Source organism: Balaenoptera physalus (genome assembly GCF_965194825.1).
Source record: "Balaenoptera physalus genome assembly, chromosome: 3".
In the NCBI taxonomy this organism is placed as follows: domain Eukaryota; kingdom Metazoa; phylum Chordata; class Mammalia; order Artiodactyla; family Balaenopteridae; genus Balaenoptera; species Balaenoptera physalus.
The window spans coordinates 93,331,732-93,350,689 of NC_138890.1; the positions used below are offsets into that span (position 1 = coordinate 93,331,732).

At 34.0% G+C, this 18,958-nt stretch overlaps 1 protein-coding gene and 1 long non-coding RNA gene across 4 annotated transcripts in view; both read right to left on the reverse strand.

Annotated features, from left to right (window-relative positions):
* LOC309659041 overlaps window positions 1-15,382 on the reverse strand; it is a 37,775-nt gene extending 22,393 nt beyond the window's left edge. The window contains exons 1-2 of the long non-coding RNA XR_014262536.1: window positions 15,366-15,382; window positions 428-473 (exon numbers count right to left, since the gene is read on the reverse strand). This is a non-coding gene — a long non-coding RNA (uncharacterized lncRNA). The remainder of the gene's footprint in view (window positions 1-427; window positions 474-15,365) is intronic.
* LOC309658989 (uncharacterized protein) overlaps window positions 1-18,958 on the reverse strand; it is a 703,210-nt gene that overhangs the window by 327,531 nt on the left and 356,721 nt on the right. For 2 of the 3 annotated variants that reach the window (XR_014262472.1, XR_014262473.1), the window contains exon 3: window positions 10,717-15,555. The exons of the other annotated variant lie outside the window; for it this stretch is intronic. The gene's annotated coding sequence lies outside the window, so the exon portion shown is untranslated. Of the gene's footprint in view, window positions 1-10,716; window positions 15,556-18,958 lie in introns of those variants that run through there. 3 annotated transcript variants of the gene reach the window in all.

Here is an 18,958-nt window from a genome sequence, read left to right on the forward strand (position 1 = left end):
AAACAGTTAAAAGACTACACTCAGAACATGAGATTAAAATCTAAATAATAAACCATGAGATAAAATTCAGAAATATAAAGCTTAGTTAGTATCCAATTGATAGTCAAACCTATTAAAATACTAAGACTAATAAAATACTACTTTAAATAACTTATCAACAAATTTATACATTATTTTATATCATGCCTTCTTAGTTATATCACAGTAATCACATCTAAGTAGGCATTAAATATTTAATTACAAGTAACTGGTAACTCCTTTCAGGCCAGTGTATGTGCCAGGTTATGTTGTTGTTATTGTTGTTGTTTATTTCAGTTTCACTTAAATTCTAAACCTTTTAAATTAATACCAAATATGTCAAACCCTTAATTTAATTTTGTGTAGATTGTATTATAACATTTACCAGGACGAAATAAAATTTCCCTACCTTGAGAAAGGTTTCTTTTAAGCAAAAATGGTGAAATAGCAATTCCCTGTGAAAAAATGATTTATGTTTACAACTCAACATTTTTTTCATAGTAATAAGTATCCAAGCAAGATGATGATAATTTATTTTAAAAGCCAGTTAACGGCAATATAACGGCCAGAATTAACTTCTGATGCTTATCTCCTAAATTTAGACCAAAATTGTATCATTATTGTAATGATTTCCTAAATGATTCTAATCAGAAATAGCCATTAATCAGAAAAGTCTAAAAAACATTAAGGTCGTTTGCAAATGATGTGACCAACAAGGGGTTAACATCCAAAACATACAAACAGCTCATACAGCTCAATATCAAAAAACCAGACAACCCAGTCAAAAAATGGGCATAAGACCTAAATAGACAGTTCTCCAAAGAAGACATACAGATGGCTAACAAGCACATGAATAAATGCTCAACATAGCTAATTATTAGAGAAATGAGATATCACTCCATACCTGTTAGAATGGCTATCATCAAAAAGTCTACAAATAACAAATGTTGGAAAGGATGTGGAGAAATGAGAACCCTCCTACACTGTTGGTGGGAATGTAAATTGGTGCAGCCACTACGGAAAAGAGTATGGAGGTTCCTTAAAAAAAACTAAAAATAGAACTACCATATGATCTAGCAATTCCACTCCTGGGTATACCACACATGCAGAAAAAATGAATACACTAATTCAAAAAGATACATGCACCCCAGTGTTCATAGCAGCATTATTTACAATAGCCGAGACATGAAAGCAAGCCAGGTGTCCATCAAAAGACAACTGGTTTAAGAAGATATGGTATATATACAGTGGAATATTACTCAGTAATAAAAAAAATGAAATATTGCCATTTGCAGCAGCGTGGATGGACCTAGAGAATACTGTGCTTAGTGAAATAAGACAGAGAAAGACAAATGCTGTATCATATCACTTATGTATGGAATCCAAAAAACAATACAAACAAATGTATATGCAAAACAGAAACACTTACAGATATGGAAAACAAACTTGTGGTTACCAAAGGGGAGAGGAGAGTGGGGAGAGACAAACTGGGGGTATGGAATTAGCAGACACAAACTACTATATATAAAATAGATCATCAGCAAGGATATACTATATAGGACAAGGAATTACACTCATTATCTTGTAATAACCTATAATGGAGTATAATCTGCAAAACTACTGAATCACTTTGCTGTACACCTGAAACTAACATAATATTGTATACCAGCTATAGCTCAATTTAAAAAAAACAGATAAAAATGTTAAGGTTTACATAGATTTTCAGGTACTAGACTTTTCTAAAATTTTGAAAAAGAAAGAACAGAGATTTTAATTCCAGACATTTGGAATGTGCTAATTTCAGCAGGTTCCAATTTTGAAGACCCTATTTTAGAAGCATGGGTAAAATAAAATGTTTCTCTATCACTTACTGCTGCTGATATGCATTTGGAATAAAAGAATATGCTTTGAAAAGTATAAAATGATATGTAAATAAAAGACATTAAAATCACATTCAATAAACTCAGTTGATCAAGAAATTATTAACTCTTCTATAACAATCAAAAATGATCTATTTTTCCATAGAATAACTCAACTTTTCTCTTTTGAACTCACACTCCTCTTTGTGGTAGAACTTAATCCTAGCCGATCACCATCATCTCTCCATTTCCCCACTCACCACCCCTGGTATGTATTCACAGATTAGAAGAACTAAGTGATGGAGTGAAGGTGCACTTTGCCTGGGTCATTAGCTGTCCCCTGACCATCCACTGAAGTACCTCTGTTCACATCTGGCCTTCAATTTTAGCTCACACAAATCACACCAAACCATTCTCTACCAAAATATTAAGTCAAGTCCAGCTTTTTCTACTATAGCAGTATCCTTTTTGAGTTCACAGGTCCATTCTTTCTCTAGAAAAGAATTCCCATTAAAGAAAGTTTTCCGTTCAACCCTGTGAAGCTAAGGTTCTGTCTATTCCCCTGTCACTTATGTATGCATCTTCTGTCCCTCCAGTGAGACTCCAGGTACCCAGAAAACCTGCCAAGTTTTTTTAAGACCTCTCCACCCAGGGCCTGTTTCCTGATGTCATGCTTGCAGTTTCCTGAGCGTTACGCTAAAAGTGAGGAAAAAATAGGTCCTAGGAGTACTTGTATACTCATCCTACTTGGGGTTTCTGGCACAGTTCCCTCAGGGTCTCTTAAAAAGTACAGAGCAGATTTTGCCTCGCCATGTTGTTAAGAAATCTGCTTTAGTCCCAGGGAATGGAAACCTTGCTCCTGTAGCAGGTAAAAACAATCTGCTAATTCTATATTATCAAAAAACATCTACTTATTAATCCCCATTCCACTCAGGAAGAGGCATATTTTGAATCAATTTAGCCTCTTCCTATTATATCCAGGGTTCTATTAGGTTTAAGGGTCTTATATTCTGCCAGGGCTGGGATAGAACCATCTAAGCAGGCACTGAATCCATACTTAGCTCCATCGGGTCTGCAAACGTCCATACATATAGGCTGTTAAACCATCCCTTTTCCCAAGTACAGAGCCTCTTTAGAAACTCCTCTTTACTCATTTACTAATGCAACTTGGCCAGAGGCATGTGAGTTCATTCAGTTACTTGGGAACATCACTGGAGAGCATGATACTTCTTGACTCAATCTGTTTCTCTCTGACTACAGAAACTTCACAGCCACTTCCTCTCTGGATTCTGATGCTATCTAAACTTTGTACAGAAAGGGAAGGGCAGATCATCTTTCCCCTCAAATTGCCCCCAAACATCAGTGCTTTACCCAGGCCCATTACTGGCAAGCAGTGATTTTGAATGCCCTTTCTTCAGGGATCCACCCTATCTATGTATCCACCTATTTATTTATTCTTTTATGACACAATTATTTCTCCTCCAATTCTGTTTTTCTTGTTGGATTATAGGATGTAAACAGGAACCATAATTCTTGGCTCTTAATTTGAATTGGCAATCTTAATACCAAAACTCAAGAATTCACGTGCTTTGTTTTCTCTGCTTTCTGTGGTCTCATCCCTTTCCCGAAGCAAAATCACTGAGGGCTTAGCTGTCTGAATAAAAAAACTTTATTAGGAGAAAGAAATTAAAAATATATAGAGAGAGAAAAATTCAAAAATATGCCATCACATCACTATTCTCCTCATCATTCCATGTGAGTTTTATGTTCCCCCATTCAAAAAAATTTATTACCTATTTGAATTGATTAGTCTTTTTATTTTCTTTATGGTTTCTAGCCTTGGAGTTTTTCATGGGAATCAATAATCTGGTTTACAGAAAACAGTATGAAATACTGTTGGGGAATACTAGAGTACATTAGATAATCTGCCTTACTTTTAGTCCTTAAATACAAACAATAAAGGCCCTACTAAGTGGATGGTGAATGAGAAAGTTTTTATAAATTTTAAGGTCTTACATAAATATTATAATCTGAGCTCCTAAAAGGAAGACACCCTCAATCATCTGAAAGGTAGTGTTATTGTCAGCTGAAAAGGGATATGAAACATTTACCAGTTTGGAGAAAATGGAAAAAAAAGTTATATATTAAAACACCACCTTTTTTCTTCATGTCAACAACGATAAGGACTTCAAAAGTGTTCTGAATCTCTACCTCTGTTACAGAATGTATCAATATAAGAAAACGTCCTATTTTTCTCAGTATTCAGCACATAACAAAAGTTATGTGTCATTATTTTTAGCTACTGCTGCTCTTTCAACTTCATGATAAAATATGTGGGACCAGCTATGGTGTACCTTTTGTATTGACACTGTTACCCTGTGCACCAGTCACACAGAATGTCATTCCAATTGTACTCTTTAACATTTGGGAAAGCACAGTGACAGTAGAATTGGAGCCCAGGGCCCTGAGCAAGCAGAGGTTTTCACCTACATCTCCAGCACTGCACCTGAATTAAGGACTTGACTCATTACTTGCTATTTCAGGCTTGAGTCTTTCTTGGTTATACTGATAAAGTTCAAAACACTGGAAGCAGACATATCAGGCTTTTGATACAAGCCTAACCCTGTAAAAAACAGCAGCTTTTTAAGTGCAAAGTGCACTTAACTTCCCATGGGTATCATTTATCTACCAGTCAATTGCTAATCCTCAGTAAATGAAGGGAAATTGGGATGGGCTTAGCATAAATTCTCCTCTTTCACAAGACCTAACTAGCAAAACTCACCAGGCAACTAACTGCTTTTTGAAGTGACAGTAGTCAAATTACACTGAGATATATGGAAATGGCAACATTTTTATGAGATATATATCTTCATCAGATTGATAAAAAAGATTAATACTGTGATCTAAGCTTCATAAAAATCTATCCATATTATGTAAGAATATATTTGAATTTCACCCCGACTCTGTGTTTTGTTCATTTTTTAGGTTACCATATTTTTTATAGAAAAATGAAGACTCAAACTTTCTCTTTTTTCTTTTTAGGAGGTTAAGACATCAAAATTTAACCCAAAGCTGTTGTTCTTATGGAAGACCAGTAAACTCATCCTTATAGCTAAAACAAGCAACCCGGCCCTCAAAGACTGTTTTAAAGCACTTAAATGAGTGCTTTTCAGCACATGTCAAAAAGAAGAGAAGATTATTTTGAGAGCTTCTAAGGTATAAATAATTTTTCAGAAACACTAGAATTATGCCGGGATGACTTCTACCTTTGGAAAAGATAATTGCAATTCGCTGTTGTGATACAGCTTAAACAAGTATTTCTCATTGTATTTAATATTTAATGTCATTTTTCATCACTATAAACCAACAGTTCTTTCTGTAGCAAAATTATCCTATTTGACACTCTCTTTTCTTCACCTCCTGGCATACCCTCACATGTGCAGGATTAGCTAAACAACTGTTTACACCAAAATGTACAAAGAGTTAGCCTGTAATGAAAACACTGAAAATATATTTTCAATAGATTTTAAAATTCCAAGCAAGCCTCAACATATTCAGTAAAATGTCAGAAACAGAAAAACTTTAAATCTTTCAATTTGTTCATTCTTATTCGCACATATAGAAAAAGAAAAAAGCTACTCTAAGCCTAACACATATGGAATATGTTTGTTTCCTGATGTTGATGGTCAGTCATGATCAGGCACTTGGTTATGTTACTGTGCTACATATCTGGCAATACTGTGCACTGTCAAATGAGCTTTAGGTCTGATGGTAATTTTATTCTCAGGTTCAGTCATATGATGCTTCCCTATAGGAATAGGTTCTATCACAGGAGCAAATTATTCAAATCTAATTTAACAGACTCAACAGTTCTCCTCAGTTCTATCTTGGGCATTTTGTATTCCTTTCCCTACACCTAGTGGCTATGTAACAATTCAATTACCAAAGTTCTTCATCCAGAAAGTGCAGTTGAATTCCGGTAATTCTTATTCTGTTTGATTTCTTTTTTTCTCCTAGTTTAACACATGCCAGTTGGTGTTGACTGAGTTAAAAATCTTGAAATAAGCCCTGGCACTGTGTCAGTATGTAGCTTAATAAATGAGAAAAAAATTTAATAAAATACACACTAGAAATGGAAAACAAGATTAGTGGTGACATGTCATGAGGGCATTTTTCGTCTACGCACACACAAAAAAACGAGCTCAATGCAGCTGAAGAAAAGAGGAATGAGAGAGATGATATAAATTGAAAGATGAAAAGGCAGAGGGTGAGTGTAAAGAAGCATGTTGAGAGCACACAGAGTCAGCTGGCAAGAAAAGGCAGCTCTAAGAACCCTAGAGGTAAAACCCCAATAAGCAGATCAAGGGGGTAAGAAGCAAGTTTTAGAATAAAAAAGCAGTAAGATAAGCAACTTCAAGGATCATTAAAAGAGCAAGGTGATAAAAGTATGCAAGAGTCATTGGAGGTTATTAAGAATTTTAGGGAATTACAATAATAAGAAAGTTGTAAGGGAAAAAAAGTCTTTACATAGTCTTTCATAAAAGAAAAATCACCTGTCAAAATCTGTCTGCCTGGACACTAGAATTAGACTCCTGTTCTTCAAAAACAACGTATGTCTTCTGATCAGATTTGGCTTCATCTTTCTTCATTTCTCTAAATAATCTTTCTCTGTTTGAAGAAATATGCAAATAGACTTATATACCTATACGTAAACAATGGAACTGAAAATTCAAAGAGAGTCAAAGAAAATAGACTTAATGTTGGAATTTCATGAAATTAAATTTGAAATGAATTTCCATAAATCTCATAAGTATATTAGTTATATCTACAAATAATAAATTCATTAGAGATCAGCAAGTATCTGATTAAATTATTAATACAAGAAGTGAATTCAATTGAATCAGATAGATAGATACTTGGAGAGGGGACCTGAGCAAACTCTCTTTGTCAGTATTGATTAAATGAATCAGAAAATGAGTTTCTACTTAATATCTGACAAGTACCCACAGACCCTCTTAAAGATTCCCTTTAGGGATCTGCAAGTTAGGTAACAGAAATACATATAATTAACATCTTGGGAACTTGTCTACCCTAGTTTGTACTCTTGTGCTCCATAAAGAGTCTTAATAGACTTCTTTAGAAAGAACACTGTAGATTCAGATACATAGTCATAGAAAGTTAATAAAAACAACTAACAACTATTCAGCCTTTACTATGAGAAATGTGCCTTACTGTCCCTATTTTGCAGATGACAGAACATGGGACTGGGAAGTTACCTCACTCTTCTGTCTTCTTTATGTTTAGATTTCAACTAGATTATACAAAGTACTTCTACGTATCAATAAGAAAGAAGCTTTATAGAAAAATGGTCAAAGCATAGGGATAGGCAATTCCCGGGGAAAAAATAAATATTTGAAAAGCTGATCATCACTATTAGTAATCAAAGAAATGGATATTAAAATAATAATGTGATAACTTATAGAAAATAATTATAATTGACTATATCTGACTTGGCACTGGTGGAGACAAATGATCACTTACATGTTGTTCATAGGGAGGCACTGTGGCAGGATGTATCAAACTCAAAGTGAGCATGACAGAGAACCATTAATTCTGTTTCTAGAAATATCTGTAAGAAATACTCACTTGTGTATGGAGGCATACAAAAAAAGAACCAAATGAGCACAATTTAACAGCAAAAATATGGACGAATTGCTCAACAATGAGGGAACTGTTAATAAATTGTATCATATTGCTATTATGCAAAACTCTGAAGTAATTAAAGAGAACAAGATGAATCATATGAAAAGAACTCCAAGACACATTTTAAGAAAAGAAAAAAATTAAGCAGTAGTAAATAGATAAGGAAATTGCATTGTTACATCAGCAGAAGGAAATAGAATCTGCTGCTGAGAATGTAAAAGTAGGCTATCCTAGTCTTGATTCCATATACTCTGGGTTTTGAAATAATTTATAAAATGTTTCTGTATTACTCATGTGATTAAAAAAACACAAATATGAAACTCTTTATGGGTTCTATATTTCTCTCAATGACTTATTGGACTCAATTTTACATATAAAATTGTCTGAATTTTTATACCCTACTTTGTAGATGTGTTTAAAAATGGCTCAATGAAATTAAAGATTCTCAAAAAATATAATAAACCCCACTATACTGGAAAGAAGTGCACATTTAGAATCATAGAACTTTGCACTTACTCTTCACACAAACTTTTATAAAAATCTCTTGAAGTCTGAACCTCAGTTTTCCTTATTCAACGTCATATCTTTCCTGCTTGACTTCTCATCTCCATAATCACATCCACCCTAATTCAACTTCCAGAGCTACTGTCAAATGCAAAAGAATTCTATAAAATTCACTTTGCAAACAGCACAGCATTTTATACATTGATAGATGCAGATGTAGATATTTAGTTAAGCTGAGACTATTAGAGAAAAATATATAACAACTATTTTTTTAATGCAACTTACTAAGCAGTTATAGTAGAATCTAGAGAGAAAACTCAAGATTCAGCTGCTTATACTTAATCTTTTACATCTCAAAAATAATATTATCATCAAAAAATGTTTATAAACTGGAAAAAAGCCATTGGAATTGTTTCAGAAGTTTTATTATAAGCCTACAATCAAAAAAGGCTTTGTAATACTAAAAAGAACATTCAAAAGTTTTTCTCAGCAAAACATTCAGAGTTTGTTAGCAGTTTGTTGTAATTATTGTATGAGTGTTCAGAAACAAATTAATTATAATAAACAGGAATACCTGTGTTACTTTGAAAAAATCTATTAGAATCATTCATAAAACTGAGTAAATATTTTAACTTAAAATTACTTAGGTTAAAAAATCTTATGTTAAATAATTAAGATAGATATATTATAGATAGAAATGTAATAGATGTATACATGCAATCAAAGAAAGATGCAAGTTCATAAATTACATTAAATTCAACAAAAATAAGCCATTTGCACTCCTTTCTCTAACATTTACCCAGAATTTTTAATAAAAAATAACCTAATAAGTAATAACTAATAAGTAACTTCATGGCTTAGAAGTTAATGTACACAAATAGTTTTGATAGTGGAATATGAAACGTTTACTTTAGAAAGTGATGGTTAGCTCACAAAGGAGAAAAAAGAAAAAGAAAAGAGAAAGGGAAGACACAGTAAGAAAATGATTTAGATTGAAGGTTATAGCAGCTGTACAAATAAAGAAAATGGTGCAATCAACAGTTCACATCCTTTTGATGGATCACTGAAAAAGCTCTATGTAAATAGTTTTGACATTTAAGCTCCTGTAGAAAATAATACAGTAAAAAACATGCAAGCAAGAAGCTATAAAGCATAAAGAATCTGGCAGTCACTTTTCCCTCAGCAGATACAGGCCACTGATCAGCTGATTTATATATTAAAAAAAAAAAACAACTCTCAGGACAAAGAACTGCAACCTTTGGTGGAAAACTTAGTAAAGTTTGTAAGGGCAATATGTTCTGTAGGCTCATGGGTACTCAACAAATGACAACATGATGGCCCAGACTTCAGTCTCAATGCTAACTCAAGTCTCCAAATGGAGAAATTTCTCTCACCTTAAGATTTTTTAATAAAATAAAGTAACAAAAGTTAATGGCCTGCCAGATGTTCACCACAGGGAGTTTGCTTCAAGGAAATTGAAGGAGGAACTTAATTTTGAATTTATGGGAACATTTCCCCCCCATTTTTCCTTGTTTGTCCCATGTTGCTTTTCAGCTTTGTTTGACCAATGCCAGAAGTGCCACACTGGGACTCTTTCAGTGCTATTCATCTCTGCATTAGAACAAGATGTGTTTAACTCCCCCCAACCTTTTTTTTTCTCACCAGGGTACAGATAGAGGTAGCAGAAAAATTATCCTAAAACTAACAATTGCTCTGACAATTTTTGATCAGCTCAACAGAAAATGAATCACATGAATCAATGAAAATATCTTAAAGCACAGTCAGATATTCAAGCTGTAGCATTCTGTGAAACAAGGCACTTTATTTTTCAGCTTCCATATTTAGGGCCTGTGAGTGTGTTTTGTTCACTTCTTAAGCATTTTTGAAAATGATATGAAATCAAAACATTACACTTGGGTGATCTCCAAGATTATATAAAGATATAACAGTGGAGGAGTCATCTTTTTCAAAGTAGTCTTAGGTTTAAAAGTTGGAAACCTACATGTGTTTGCTTTAGGAGGGGGTTGAAGCAAAAGGGAGAAAGGAGAAGCAAAGGAGGGGAGTTGAGGATGAAAGAAGAAAAGAGAAATCCACTATTCCTCAAATTATAGGCCCATATTTATTAATAATTTAAGGAGTGTGTTTTACATCCATTCACATGTGGAATTCTGCACAAACTCTTGACTCAGTCCCTACTCTCTTCTTGAGTGGCTCCCAATCTTTGAAGTACAAACAGAAATCACCTAAAAACTTGTTAAAAGTGTGGACTACCGGGCCCCACTCCTAGAGAACTTACATTTTGGAAGGTATCTCAGGAGACTTTTCTTTAGAAGGTTCAGTACCCACAACTTGAAAAATACTGCTTTAGATTCCTTTATGACAAAAAAAGCCCAAATCCAAGATAATTTTACCTAATAATTGTGGGTAACTCTCTTTTCCTTGATATTAACAAAAATCAAGCAAGCAATTTTAAAAAAATGAATATTATAATAAGTATTTTATAGTTAACTGAAAGAGATGATAGAAACCTAATAAATATTTGTTGGATGTACAACAAATGTACAAATGGAAGAATAAATGTGTAAGCAGGTTTACCCAACACATGCTCTCTGGATACTCAAAATTTCTAAACTGGAATAAGAACCCTATGTAAAACTGATTAACTTTCTTCACAATGTACAATTTAAAATCAATTCTTGTGTTACTTAAATCATAAGAAATATATTAGCAGGCAGTACATACAAAGTTGCTTATGTTTTGTCAATTGGAAGATATTAATCTAATGCACTCTCACTCTTGTTCATTGGTGGTGAAAGCAACAAAATGCTCAGTCATCACTGAAATAAGACAAACAGAATGAAAAATATATAATTCACCTAATTTTTCACTTTAAAGGCAGTGTTTCCCAAAGTTCATTTACTTGTATAATATTTTCATAATTTTGGCCATATCCTTGTAAGATATGTATGTCAATGTATCATGAAAAAGAAAGGTATTTGCTGAGACACTACCTATTTTGTTTCAAATATTTCACACTAACTCTAGTTATCTTCTGAAATCTCTGGTATATTTTGTTAGCTGTATTTCCCGACCCCACATTTAAACAGAAAACCTCAGCTACTAAAGTGAAAAAGTATTTGTTCTTCTATCACCTAAAATTAGCTCATGACCTAGCAGTGGCTTATTCACAGCATTCTGAGAAACTATGCTCAGGGTCCCAATCCCAGAAGCCCCTCAGATATTCTCACACTCACCTATGAATGAAGGACTGTTCCAAATGATTCCATGTATAGAAAAGTCTTAAAATGTTTAAAATACTTTAACCTTAAAGAATCAAACATCTTTTCCCAGTGATCTTTGACAAGGAGAAATGTTAAGTGGTGACTTTAAATGTCTTTGTTCCCACCTCTGCCACACTTACAAAATTAAGGTTAAGTTGAAGAAGGAGTCCCCAGAAAATCTCTAGGATCACTCTCCATGTTATAGAGGGGAAAAATTTAAATCTACAAGATTCAATTTGCTGAGATAACTCAGACTAAAATGAGGTGGACATTATTTCTAAATTACTGAAAAAACCATCTCTACCCACGGATTTGCATAAGGAGAATTGTCCTTAGTACAATGGGTCACATTTCCTAATTTGTTTTAAAAGTCTACCTTGTTTGTGGTTTGTTTTATTGTCTTAAGTCTTACCTAAGTTATTTATACTTCATGTCTGGTTTGGAGCTTAGAAGAAAACAGATAACTGGCTTAAGTGTCATCAAGTATATAAGAAGGCTATGTATGTTTCTATTTTATATCACAAAAAAACTCAGGAGTAAGGAAAAAAGAATTGCCCTCAACCTTCAGAGTATTTCTGAAATTTATCTTTCGATTGAAAATACTACCTGCATCTGTAGACATTTGAGGAGCAAAGTTTAATAGGGCATCATTTTTATTTCAAACTAATTTGTATCTAATCTCAAAATAATAAATCAGGTCCACTGAGGAAACTGAATAGTATTTCAATTATCAACGTTTGCCAATGAACTAATATGGTGAATTGCACCATGATCTATTTGAAATGTTTGCATTTTTTATTCACTTAAAATGGGAATTTTTAATCTCATAAGATTAAAGAGATTAAGACCTTCCATTTGTCTTTTCAGAATTACCCACTGTTCTGCTCATATACCATGAAATAGAGGTATTTGTGTAATCTAGCTCTATATTCTCAATAAAACTTATTACATTGATGTGACTAAACCTAAATATAAATAACTTTACCAAGTTAATAAAGTATTTCAGTTTTCTACCAAGATGGAAATACACAAATTAAATTAGTGATTAACAATATTTTACTCAACACTGCTAATTATTAGAGAAATGCAAATCAAAACTACAATGAGGTAACAGCTCACATCGATCAGAATAGCCACCATCAAAAAGTCTACAAATAATAAATGCTGGAGAAGGTGTGGAGAAAAAGGAATTCTCCTACACTGTTGGCGGGAATGTAAACCGGTACTGCCACCATATGATTCTGCAATCCCACTCCTGGGCATATATCCGGAGAAAACTATAATTTGAAAAAATACATGCACCTCACTGTTCATTGCAGCTCTATTTACAATAGCCAGGACATGGAAGCAACCTACATGTCCATCGACAGATGAATGGATAAAGAAGATGTGGCACATACATACTATGGAATATTACTCAGCCATAAAAAGAAACAAAATTGAGTTACTTGTAGTGAGGTGGACGGACCTAGAGACTATCATACAGAGTGAAGTAAGTCAGAAAAAGAAAAACAAATACCATATGGTAACACATATATATGGAATCTAAGAAAAAAAAAAAAAAAAGGTTCTTAAGAACCTAGGGGCAGGACAGGAATAAAGACACAGACATAGAGAATGGACTTGAGGACATGGGGAGGGGGAAGGGTAAATGTTTATTTTAATGCTAAACCTTTGGAAACTCTCCAAAAAAATCGGAGTAACAGTTTCATGCTTTCCATGAAGATGGTGACATTTATCCTCTGGCTTTATGTGCCTCTATGACACCTCCACAGTTTGAGAATGTCAGCTAAATGATATATAAGAATTACAAAACCACATATTATAAAAGAAAATAAAGTTTTCAATAAAGATGAGTAATTCAAAACAGGAAAATAAAGGTGGAAAATATCTGAAATCATGAATGAATGCACTTAGTACAGTAATGTCTTATCATCTGTGGCTTTGGCAATCGTGTTTTTATTTTTCTATAGAATGGAAAAATATATATTATTTTATATTATGCAGTTATATATATCTGCATAAAATTTTTAAACTGCATGCATATATTTCTACATAGAATATTTCCAATCCCCATGAGCAAATAGTCTACTGGAATGATTACTTCCCCACTTTTCTGGGCCACTTAAATGAGTCTAGGGGATATTGCAGGTATAAGGCATCTGTTTAAACCACATGTTCTCAATACGTAGATAGAAAAGCATAAATACATGTCCTTCAGGATCTTCATAATTTGTGAACGTGCCAAGCAGTTATACAAGCATTTGGCTGAGACTTACTAAAAAGGCAAAAAAGAATTTAAGTGTAAGATACATTAAATTTCAAGTCAGTAAGGGTTGGTTTGAAAACTTTAAAAAGAAATCACTTTGCATAATATAAAACTTCTAGGAGAATCTGCCTCATCAGATTACACCACTTCAGCAATATTTCCTGAACAACTAAAAGTGATTCCAGAGAAAAGTTACCTCTAGTGTGTGTGTATATGTGTGTGTGTTTAACTAGTGGTTTGGTTTCAATGGGATGAATAAATTTAAAGCAAATTTCTAACTCAGATTGACCTTGTTTATTGTGGAAGTGGATTTTTACTATAATTTTTATTTCCTGAGGTTTAATTTTTTAAAATATATTAAATGCAATTTTTTTCTGCGTTCTTGGTCTAGTCAACTTTAGTTTTGCCACACACTGTACTTTTCAGTAATGTAAAACCTATGGTTGGCAATGGATCACTGTGCAAAAAATAGATGCCAGGATGACGCAGTCCGCTAAGTAGATGTGGATCCCAAATCCACTTGGGATTTGGACCCAAGATTTTAGAAATGCAATTGATTACATGATTCACAGCATCCAGGAGGTAATAATAAACCAGTGACAGTCAGGACATTCTTGATTTCTCATCTCAGGCTCAAAGTTTCTGGAGTCATCTCTGACGTCTCCCTAACTTCAGGTCCCATATTTAATAATCAAGTCCCGAAGTTCCACTGTCATGGATCTTTCAAATCAATTTCTTTCTTTCTATTCTCTTTGCCAACACCATATTTCAGACTTGCATTATCACAATCTGTTCCGTCACAATACAGACTTCACGCTAATCAATCCTGAAAATGCCATCAGGTTAATCTTCATAAAACGCAATTCCGGACATGTCACTCACCTGCTCAAAAATTATCAGCAGCTCCCCAGTGCCTAGAGAATAAAGTCTCTACTTCTTAGCTTAAAATTCAAACTGTCCCCTGTATTATAATTATTGTTGGATATTTAGTTTCTTCTTAGGTGGTGGAACCAGTTTTTCCTTTTTACATAGAAAGTAACTGGCACAGAAATTTACACATGAATTCATTCTTATAGATTCTATCATGACTCACATGTCTATCTTTCTCAATTCTAACATTTAATTATCATAGGATTATGCTCTCTTATTTTTAATTTCCTCTGGACAATAATATTCATCACTCCAGAAATTTTTCTACTATGGTTTTTCAGAATTAAGTATCAGAGACAGTTTCTCAAAATAGCATTCACTATTTTTTCTATATTATTGATATGAGACAAAGAAGAAAAGACATTCCATTACTTATCTGTGGAGCATAAAATCCTTGAGGTCAGAGATTGACCCTAATCTTCAGTCCTCCTCAATCTACCTTTACTTCCTTCTTCACCTTCTCAGCAACCTTGTATGAGTCCAACAAATGTGCTCACTAACTTCTGAATGCCCAGCCATGGAGAAATCAGGTAAGAGAAGAAAGTATCAAATGATATTTTCAAAGGCCATATTTGTCTAACCACTTTATTCTGCATTAACAGTCCACCTGCTCTGGGTTGTTTATCAGTGCTGTCTCTCTCTGCACGGAGAATGATTACAGGTGAATCTCCACATGGATAATTTGGAAGGTCTAAGATCTAAGGTCTAAGATCACTTAGACCACTTGTGCTCAATTCAGAACTAAAAATACTATTGGTGCCCCATAAATGTTAAATAGCACTAAGAATAATAATAACTAACCTCTTCTTAGTAGATGTGCTCCTGGGTACACCCACTTGAACTTTTCCAATTACAATTCAAGAACATTTCAGTTCCCTTTATTCAGAACCATTATTCAGGCTCTTCTGGAAATGTTTTATTCAGTTTGTGCATCTCTTCTCCAGTCTTTGATTTAGAATTCAGCTCTCTAATAATGAGGGGAAATTGGGGTCTGAAAGAGAAAAACACCATTTTCTTAAATAATGAATGCTGCAGGCACACATTGTCTTAAATTACAATACAACTACATTTTAAAAATATCCATGATCACATCTCTGACATTACAGCATAATGACACGAGTAACATCAAAAACTGGTTTGAAAGGATTTTAGTGGTATTCTCTACACAAATGTGTGACCTGACTAGACAGGCATTGTGGGTATAAGTAAAAAATAGAAAATATCTTTTTCTTTTGGTGGTGGTGGTTGCTCTTATTGTTGTTGCCGTTGATAATAAAGAAAAAGGTCTGATCCCTCTGGAAAGCTGTGCTCAACCCTTTCCCTGGGCTGTAGTTTACTCTGTTATTCACACCAGAGGACATTGGGGCAGCATCTTAGGCACTGTAATGAGACCAGAGCAAAAACAGCTTTCAAAATACCAATAAATCAGCCCCGTTTATCCCCAGCTCAGAGAGTTGGGACAACTCATTGTGAGACTTCCCTGTTTTTAACTGCAGAGCAGGCTGTTTTTCTTTGACTCCTTCATAAACCCAAGTGTAACACATATCTACTTGGCCATTCTTGGGAAAAAAAGAAATAAAAAGAGTCAGTCCTGGAGCATCTGAGTACTATAAGTTTGGAGAGCTTTAAGGGTCCAGCTGAGGCAACAGGGAACTCACAGCTGAATGACTGCTTGCTAATGGAGGAATGAAAGGACATGATGGACACAGAAGCAATGTCGGACAAGTGTCTCGGTGGGGAAATCTGCCAACCTGACAATGCCTTGCCCAGGAAATAGGGATGCATTTAGAATCACACTATTTTTAAATGACCACCATGACAAGAGCTGTTAAGTATTAAACAGGTGTGTGCTATCCGTGATTGCATTTGGATCTCGCAACTTAGTGGTGTCAGTAGAACTAATGACTGAGACGGATAAAGTGGCATACTTCCCTCATGGATTAAGATTCTGTATGAAAGCCAAAATAAAGTGCTGCACACCTGCCACATTTGAGAAAACACAGTCATAATTCCTAAGATGCTTATCTAAACTTTCTGGTCTTAAATTCTCAAATGGATCAGCTGAAAAGATTTCAGAAATTTGTAAGTTAGAGAAAATCACAAAAACTTCTTTGGGCATATATCAGTTCCAAATCTCTTACTCAGGCTAGCTTCAAAATTACATTTACTATGACTCCTGCACGTGTGATCTAATAAAATCACTGACATATATTAATTACTATAAGATGAAACAAAACAATGATTTAGAAGAAAACAGTAGTTTAAAAAAATCCTCAGTTCCAATGCTTTACACTTGAATTTGTTAAATTTTTAAATATATACATAAACACTATTTGGCAGGTGAAATAAAAACTTGCAAAATATCTTGGAAATGTCCCCGCAGAATTTTAAGCTACTTTATAAACATTATCTTTCTTTCCTTTTTTCTTCAATATAAGTAAGACTATAATTGAGTTTTTTCTGAAAATAGCTCAGTAATTCAAAAACTCTTTGCTCTATTCAAGATGTTTTGCTATGAATTATACAGTGTAAACTAATAAATAACACATTAGTCCACATCATCAAAAAACTTATTCTGTGAGTGGAAATTACATCTTCAGAAAAGCACAAAAGTAATATATGAAGATTTAATTGCCATAATAGAGATACAAAATAATTAGAGCAATAAAAAATTTTAAATAAAAATTATGCTTTCAAAATTTGAAGATAATATTGAGACACATCTCAGACAAATGGAAGAATTTCAACAGAGATAAAAGGTAAAAGGTAAGGCCTTTTTGGGAAAAGAGAATATTTTAAGTAATATTAAAATAGATATAATAAAATTATCTTCATAGAAGATATGCAAATCAATCAATGTGATACACCACATCAACAAAAGAAAAGACAAGACCACATGATCATCTCAACAGATGCAGAAAGAGCATTTGACAAAATTCAACATCCATTCGTGATTAAAAAAAAAAAAAACTCTTACCAATGTAGGTATAGAGGGAGCGTATCTCAACTTAATAAAAGCTATTTATGACAAGACCACAACCAATATAATACTCAATGTAAAAACCTGAAAGCCTTCTTGCTAAAATCTGGAATAAAACAAGGATGCTCATTCTCATGACTTCTCTTCAACATAGTATTGGAAGTCCTAGCCACAGCAATCAGACAAGAAAAAGAAATAAAAGGTATCCAAATTGGAAGGGAAAAGGTAAAATTGTCATTATATGCACATGACATGATACTATATATAGAAAACCCTAAAGGCTCCACACAAAAACTACTAGAACTGATAAATGAATTCAGCAAAGTAGCAGGATACAAGATTAACACACAGAAAGCAGTTGCATTTCGTTACACTAACAACGAAATATTAGAAGGGGAATGTAGGGCTTCCCTGGTGGCACAGTGGTTGAGAATCTGCCTGCCAATGCAGGGGACACGGGTTCGAGCCCTGGTCTGGGAGGATCCCACATGCCGTGGAGCAACTAGGCCCGTGAGCCACAACTACTGAGCCTGCGCATCTGGAGCCTGTGCTCCGCAACAAGAGAAGCCGCAATAGTGAGAGGCCCGCGCACCTCGATGAAGAGCGGCCCCCGCTAGCCCCAACTAGAGAAAGCCCTCGCACAGAAACGAAGACCCAACACAGCCAAAAATTTAAAAAATAATAAATAAATTAATTAATTAAAAAAAGGGAATGTAAAAAAAAAATAGCTTTTAAAATCACACACAAAAAATTAATAAAATAAAATACTTACAAATAAACCTGACCAAAGAGGTGAAAGACTTATATGCTGAGAACTACAAAACATTATTGCCCAGGGGATTTTTGCAGAAACTAATGCCTGTGGCCAGCGATTTTTATTTTGGCCAGCCAGAAATTAATTCTGTTATTTCACTAACACTTTGTTGGTTATTACATTCAATAGTTACACCTGACACACCTGTAAAGTCTTCTAATTTTTGTGAAATGTTGTCTTCAATCCACTCTTCTGTAGAAGCAAAGGAGCATTCTCCAGCACTGTGAGTTTCATTTTCACTTTCCATATCAGAATCAATGACTAAAGTTTTTGTTTTTTTATTGGTCTAACAGTCACATCGTCTGAATCAGAACTATATTCTGAAGAACTATCATCTTCTGAGACACTAGTATATACGTCGCTCAGAGAATCAGAGAAAGTATTTGCATAAAATTCACTGAAAAATTCTTCTTCACTCAAAATTTCGCGATGTGTCATTTTTGAAAATTTTACGTTTATAACATACACAAGGTTGGAACAAAAACCTAATGGAGCAGAATGTGAATGATAATGACAATCATAAGTTATATAATGAACACTTGATCAACTGTAAGCTCTAACAACTTCGCACAGTGATGTCAATTGTAGCACTCTCTAAAA